Source organism: Canis lupus, chromosome X (genome assembly GCF_011100685.1).
Source record: "Canis lupus familiaris isolate Mischka breed German Shepherd chromosome X, alternate assembly UU_Cfam_GSD_1.0, whole genome shotgun sequence".
Lineage (NCBI taxonomy): Eukaryota > Metazoa > Chordata > Mammalia > Carnivora > Canidae > Canis > Canis lupus.
In genome coordinates this window covers 120407868-120416031 of record NC_049260.1, presented here as the reverse complement: position 1 = coordinate 120416031, position 8164 = coordinate 120407868, and positions in this window count along the sequence as shown.

Genomic DNA, 8164 nt, shown 5'->3' with positions numbered 1-8164 from the left:
TGGTATTCTGTTATAGCAGCCAAACTAAGACAGTGAACATATGATGGCTCGAATTTCTCCATACTGTCACCAACACTTAATACCATCTGCCTTTTTGATTATAGCCTCCCTAGTGGGTGTGAAGTGGGATCGGATCTCTTCATGTCTTATTTCTCTCTTTAGAGAGTATTTATTGGTTTCCTACTGGGGCAAAGCCCCAAGGTGGGAGGAGGGCTGAGGAGACAGGGCTTGGAGAGGAGGTGAATCTTTTGGGATTTGTTGCAAGCGGTCAGAAGTTTCAGGAGTGGGGAATTGCCTGGATTGAGCCCCAGAGGCATCGATAAGTGCGGTATCTAGAGTCATAGGAGTTATGACAGGGCCTGACACCCAGGGTCAGATGGTCAGGTCACCCGGAACGCCACTGTCAGAAGTTTGGTTTTATCCTAGAGACAAGTTGCCATTCGTGAGCTGGGGAGCGAGAGAAAAATAATCTGTTTCAGGACAGCCACCCTGACTGTTGTGCAGAGGGTGGATTCATGGGGCCAACAGTGGATGCGGCGGGACCAGGGAGCAGCTGGTGCAGTAATCTTGATGTGACACAGTGACAGCTGGAACCAGGGCAGAGCCGGTGGTGGCAGTGAGGAGGAAGCAGTCCTAGAGGACACAGGGAGCAGATCTCTTGAGTGGGGTACTGTCACTCAGTTCTTTCACAAGGTTTTGCCACAGAAAGATCATCCTGGAAAAATTCAAAGGTCAAAGTTTCTAAGCGAAAATACCCATAGATAACAGAGGGAGAGCTACTGACCTCCCCATGCCCTGGGCCAAGGGCCAAACCCTCTGCCAGAGTCTGATGGAAAGAGTCAAGGTAGCAGAAGAAGGAGGGATCCAAGTGCCAGGAATACCAGATAATTCGATGTGTCCCTTCTCTTCACCAAGGCAACTGGGCCAATCAATGTTCATTTCATACCAATTACATGCACAGCAGAGAGAAATAGAAAATAAGATGGGTCTCTGGCTTCCAGAAGCCTTCCCTCTAGATATTACTCAGCCACTAGAAACGACAAATACCCACCATTTGCTTTGATGTGGATGGAACTGGAGGGTATTATGCTGAGTGAAATAAGTCAATTGGAGAAGGACAAACATTATACAGTCTCATTCATTTGGGGAATATAAAAAATAGTGAAAGGGGGATCCCTGGGTGGCGCAGCGGTTTGGCGCCTGCCTTTGGCCCAGGGCGCGATTCTGGAGAGCTGGGATCAAGTCCCGTGTCGGGCTCCCGGTGCATGGAGCCTGCTTCTCCCTCTGCCTGTGTCTCTGCCTCTCTCTCATCTCTCTCTGTGTGACTATCATAAATTAAAAAAAACTTTTTAAATTAAAAAAATAGTGAAAGGGAATAAAGGGGAAAGGAGAAGAAATGTGTGGGAAATATCAGAAAGGGAGACAGAACATGAGAGACTCCTAACTCTGGGAAATGAACTAGGGGTGGTGGAAGGGCAGGTGGGCAGGGGGTGGAGGTGACTGGGTGACGGGCACTGAGGTGGGCACTTGACGGGATGAGCACTGGGTGTTATTCTGTATGTTGGCAAATTGAACACCAATAAAAATAAATTTATATAAAAAATCAACATTGGGGTATATTTGAAGAAGAACAATGCCCACCCAAGGTGGTAACATAACTCCCTGCTGAGTGGATAAGATTTGACCGTCAAAGACCTCCAGAAAGAGACGTGTGAGGACCTTGGGTGGAGGGGGACATTAGTCTTTGGATACTAGGATGGAGAGGCTAAGGGAAGCCCAGTGGGAAACAGAAAGCTCAGGTGAAGAGGCAAGGAGACAGAAGGCACAAGGCCCTTTCAGGGGGCAGTGAGGTCACCTGTTGGACCAGAGGTCCTAAGGCAGGGCAGGCCAGGCATCGAAGGCCAGGCAAAGGCATGTGGCCTGATTGTGTAGGCGATGGGAAACCAGTAGAACAACATATCCAAGGGAGGAGATGGTTAGGGTAGCAGATGCTTTCAAGGACAAGCCACCACGAAGTCAGCAGAGGAAGTCCACCTGCTTTTTGAGAACAATCAAGATGACTAATCCCAGGGCTCCATCAGAGCATAGCCAGAGTGCATGGAGGAGTAAGATGGCAAGTGTCACCCCCTAGGGCTCTGTTAGACCAGGACAGGGGCCGAAAAGTAGTGATAGGAAGCTGGGACCTGTGATCACAAACAGGCTGGGTGTGGAGGACAAGACTAAGAAAAGAAGATACTGGGACTTGAAAACCTCTTTCCCTGAGGACTCTGCCTAAGTAGAAAACAAGGGGTGAAACCCTGGGGGGTGGTGGAGAGTCAGCTTCTGGGAGAGCTGCACAGAGAGGTTTCAGCGAGTCAGTATGCCTGCCAGGGAAGCTGGCCCCATAGTCATTCCAGTGCATTCCAGAGGCATTCATGGGAGGCAAGGTGAGGCGGCAGGAGCTGTGCCCAGCTGACGGTCCTACATTTTCTCCTCTTTCCTTCAAGCTCTCAGGGGTTTGTTTTCTTTTCAAACAGTTTCTTAAAATCATGGTAAAATATACATAATATTTATCATTTTGACCATCTGTAAGTACACAGTTCACTGGCATTAATTACATTCACAGTGTTGCGTAACCATCACCACCATCTGTATGCAAAACTTTTTCATCATCCCCAACATAAACTCTACCCATTAAATAATAACTTCCCCTTTTCCCCTCACCCTCAACTCATGGTAACCTCTACTCTGTCTCTACGACTATGCCCATTCTAGCTTATGTACTTCCTATACATGGGACCATATAGTGTTCGTCCTGCTGGGTCTGGTTTATGTCACTGAGCATAATGTTTCCAAGGTCCAGCCATGTTGTCTGACCTCTCAGAATTGCGTTCCTTTTCATGGCCGAATAGTATTCCATCATCTGCATATGCCACGTTGTGTTTATCCATTCATCAGTCAATGGACGCTTGGGTTGTCTCCACTTTTTGGCCATTGTGAATCATGCTGTTGCAATCATAGGTACATGGACATCTGTTCCAATCTCTGCCATCACTTCCTCGGGGCACATACACCGGAGTGGAATTGCTGGATCCTATGGCAAGTCTGTGTTGAATTTCCTGAGGCACATAATGCCATACTGTTTTCCACAGTGGCTGCACCGTTGTCATTTTGTGTTGATTAATTTTTTTATTACAGTCACCCTAGTAGGTGTGAAGTAGTATCTTATTGTGGTTTTGGTAGTGACTAGAAGAGTTGAAGAGTCTTTCATGTCCCTATGGGCCTTGCACACCTTTGGAGAAATGTCTCTTCCAGCCATTTGCCCATTTTTAAGTTGGGTTGTTTGTTTTGTTGTTTTTGTTGAGTTGTAGAGGCTTATAGCAATCTCTTGTCAGATTTATGATTGGCAAATATTTTCTCCCACTTGTAGGTTGTTGCTTTTTCACTGTGGACAGAGCCCTTATTGATGCACACAAATTTTGGGGATGAAGTTCAATTTATTTTTTCTTTCGTTGCCTCTGCTTTCGATGTCAGAGACACCAACATGGCTAAATCCAGTGCCATGAAGATTTTGACCAATGTTTTCTTCTAAGAATTTAGTAGTTTTAGCTCTTAAATTTAAGTCTTTGACCCATTTTGAGGTAGTGTTTGTATATGGTATAAGGTAAGGGTCATGTGGGATTTTTGGATGTCTCTCTCTCTCTCTCTCTCTCTCTCTGAGAAGGGAGGTGTCTAAAGGATCTAGAACTAGGCATTGGTTCCTAAGTCACTAAGGAACTAGCTATGAGGGTAACTGGTCTCATGGCATGAGAATGGGCTTCAGCTTTCTCATCCATAGACTGAGAGTAATATTGCCCCTGTAGCAGGCCAAATAGCGCCCTCCCAAAATTCATGTCTGCCAGGAACCTCAGAATGAGATCTCATTTGGAAATATGATCTTTGCCATGGGATTGAGTTAAGGGTCTCCAGATGAAATCCCACTGGATTTACCACAGGCCCTAAATCCAATGATTGGTGTCCTTATGAGAAGGCTGTGCAAAGACAGAGCCAGAGATTGGAGCGATGCTCCTATAAGCGGAGGAACACCAAGGATTGCCTGGCAGCAATGGGAAGCTGGAAATGGTGAGGAAGGAGCCTCCCCTAGAGGCTCCCGAGAGAGTACAGTCCTGGTGACCCCTTGATTTTGAGCTTCTTGCCGCCAGAACAGTGAGAGAACAAATGTGTGCTATTTTCAAGCTATCAAAGTTGGAGGTAATTTGTTACAGCAGCCATAGGAAACTAATATCCTTCCTCACAGAGGACTGAAATTCTTAAATACGATCCTACTCTAGTGCATATCACAGTGTCGAGTACGCTGCCTAAGGCCTCTCAAGAGATTCTTCTTGTCTTGGGCACCACTCCAGCTGCCCACATCCATGACATAAAGCAGAGCCAGCCACGACCCACCAGTGTGCCCTCCCTTCCCCAAGCTGCCAAGTCCTCTGACACTGCATGGGCTACACAGCAGGCACCCAGCACATCTACTTTGCCAGAGGGAATGGGGTTGGCTGTGCTTGAGTGTGAATGCTGGGCAGGCCCCTGGCTGGCCGGGGAGACTTGTGGTGCCATCTGAACAATGATTCTCCTGATGGAAATGGAACCCTTCTCACTGGGCTGCTGGGAGGACTCGACAGGGTGATGCAGGTGACAGGGTGTCTGAGAACTCAGAACTGCAAGGGGACCCCAGAGACAGTCTTCCAACCCGCTCACTTCATAGAGGAGAAAGAGAAGGACCAGAGAAGGACAGTGGCCTGCCCAAAGCCTCAGAGTGATCTCCCAACACCGCCCCCACAGTGCCCCACTGGCATCCGTATGAGGGGGTAGAAGTGCCCCAGCTTGTGAACACTGGGCACCATGGACCCCCCACCCCAGGGCTTCCCCCAGCTCCAAGAGGGAGTGGGTTTCCAGCAGTCAAGTGAAGGCAATACTCCAGGCAGCAGAGAATGGTCAACCATGCCTGCTACTGCTGACAGATAGAGCAGACTGCTTCTATAAATGGCCAGATTGTAATTATTTTTCATTTTTGTGGGTCCCGCAGTCTCTGTCACAACCACTCAGTCAGCTCTGCCCCAGGAGTGTCATAGCACTCATAGCCAATAGGTAAATGAGAGGGAGTGGCTGTGTGCCAATCACATGGTATTTATGGATATTGAAATTTGAAGGTCCCATTATCCCATGTGTCACAAAATACTCTTTTTAGTTTTTCTCAGTCATTCTTAGCTGGCAGGCCGGATGAAGACAGAGGGTGGGCAAGACTTGGCCTACCCATAGTCTCCATCGGTGGTTCGCAGCCTTACCTGGGCATTAGACTTGTCAGGGGAGCCTTTAGAAAAACACTAATGCTGGGGATCCCTGGCTGGCTCAGTGGTTTAGTACCAGCCTTTGGTCCAGGGCATGATCCTGGAGTCCTGGGATAGAGTTCCACATCGGGATCCCTGCTTCTCCCTCTGCCTCTCTCTCTTTCTGTGTCTCTCATGAATAAATAAATCAAATCTTAAAAAAAAAAAAAGAAAAACACTAGTGCCTAACCCCACCTCAGGCCCAGTACAGCAAAATCTTGGGGAGTGGGGCCTGGGACGGGGCAATTTTAAAAGCTCCCCTGACATCCAGCAATTCAGGTACAAACCTCAGAGAAATGAAAACATATGTTCACACAAAAACTCCTACGTGCACGTTCATAGAAGCATTAGTCACCAGAGCCCCAAACTGCAAACAACCCAAATGTCCAACTCTTGATGAATGGATACACAAGATGGGGTTTATCCATACAATGGAATATTGTTCAGCCAAAAAAGAAATGAGGTTCCAGTCCATGCTACAACCATGGGGGAGCCTTGAAATCATGATGTTAAGAAGCCAGACACAAAAGGTCGCATATTGTGGGATTTTATTTGTATGAAATGTCTCAAAGACACAAATCCACAGAGACAGAAAGGAGATCAGTGGTTGCCAGGGGCTGAGGGAGGGGAAATAGGGAATGACTGCTCATGGGTATGGAATTCCCTCTTGGGATGGCGGGAATGTTCTGGAAGTAGATAGTGATTAGTGCCAAACTGCGAATGTGGCAAATGCCACAACACTGTATACTTTTGAAGGGTGAATTTTGTCTCAATTTCAAAAGGAAAACAACCTTCCCCGATGATTCTTTTATGTCACCAGGGTTGAGAATCAGAGGACCAGGGGAGGCAGTGGCAGATTTCAAAGCGGCAGGCCCAGGGCTAAGGTAGAGTCCAGCACAGAAGCTGTGGGAGTAGACAGGATGGGCCCCTAGCGCTCCCTGGGCTGGGGGGGGGGGGTATGTTCTAGTAAAGCCTGAGGGATAAACTGGGGCCAGCCTGGCAGAGACGGGAAGGAAGGTCGCTGCAGACCATGGAAACACACAGGACCACCTGGAGGCGCCAAGCAGTAAGGGGGGCTCGGGCCAGACCACGTAGCGCTTTGTGGGCCACAGACAGGGATCCGGATTTGCTCTGAGTGAGATGGGGGGCCTCTAACTCGAGGTTGATGGGTTGTGAGCAAGAGGATGGGACATGATTTAGTTTTGAAGAGGCTCCCCCTGGCTGCTGGGTGGCGAATGGGCAGAGGCAGCTGTGCAGGGATTCAGGGCAGAGACGGGTGGGTGCACACAGCCAAGCGTACTGAGAAAGCAGAGTTCGCAGGACCGGGTCACGGAGCGGGTGAGACCAGGAAAGGGGTCAAGGCTGGCCCCTAGGTGTGCGGCCCTAACAACTAGGAGATCGGTGGTGCCGTTTACTGAGACAGGGAGCACGTAGGGGGAGTGGCAGGTGGTTTTGGGGACAAGGATGAGCAGCAGCTCTTATTTGCATATTGCAATGCCTCTGAAAAAGCGTGAGACAACGGAGAACAGGCATTCGGAGGTCCATGTCTGGGTTCCCAGGAGAAGCAGGGCTGGAAAGGTAAAGGCGGGCGCGATCTGCACACGAGTGTGGCTGTGCGGGCCCAAGGAGAGAGGATTAAGGCAGAAGGGAGTGAGACGTGAAGACACACTCCACATCACTCATCGCCAGGGTGATGCAAACCAAACCACAATGAGAGACCATGTCCCACCTGGCAGAAAGGCTAAAAAACGACAACCCAGGAAACAACAGGTGTTGGCGAGCGTGTGGAGAAAAAGGAGCCCTTGTGCACGGGAACACAAAGTGGTGCGGCCACTCTGGAAAGCAGTACAGACATTCCTCAAAATGTTCCAAAGAGAACGACCCTATGATCCAGTAATTCTGCTACTGGGTCTGCACCCAAAGAATACGAAAACACTCATTCGAAAAGATATATGCGCCCCTGGGTTTAGTGCAACATTATTTACAACAGCCAAATTATGGAAGTGGCCCAAGTGCCCATTAACACACGAGTGGATAAAGAAGATGGGATATACACTACGGAATACGACTCAGCCATCAGAAAGAATGAAATCTTGCCATTTGCAACAACGTGGATGGAGCTAGAAAGTATAATGCAAGGCAAAATAAGCCAGGGAAAGACAAATACCAGATGATTTCACACAAACGTGGAATTTAAGAAACAAAACAAATGAGCAAAGAGAAAAAGAGACAAACCAGGTAACAGACTCTTGACTCTAGAGAACAAACTGATGGTTGCCCGAGGGGAGGTGGGGGGGCAGGGGTGAAATGGGTGACGGGGATGCAGGAGGGCACATACCACTGAGTAGCGCCTAGAATTGTTGGATCACTATATTGTACCCCTGAAACTCATATACCACTGGATGCTAACTATGCTGGAATAATAAAAAAAAATTCCATCAATAAGAAAATTTGAAAACCACTGATTGACTTAGTGAAATAAAAACATAGTTTATACCAAAAGAAAGAGAGAGAGAAAGAGAGAGAGTGAGAGAGAGCAGAGGGACAGCGTGAGCAGGTGTACAATATAGTGAGGTCATCCGGGGCCAAGTCTTGCAGGGTCTTAAAGGCCGAGCTCAGGAGTTTAGGCCGGATCCCAGGAATAATGGGAAGAGGTGACTGGGGGCTTGAGCAGGGGAAGGCTGTGCGATCCGACCTAACACTTCCAGGAGATCCTTGTTCCCCTAGTGTGAAGAGCTCACAGGCGAGCGGGGAAGAAGCACGCGCCCCATTTCAAAGAATCATGTAATCGAGGCCATGCAGAAAAA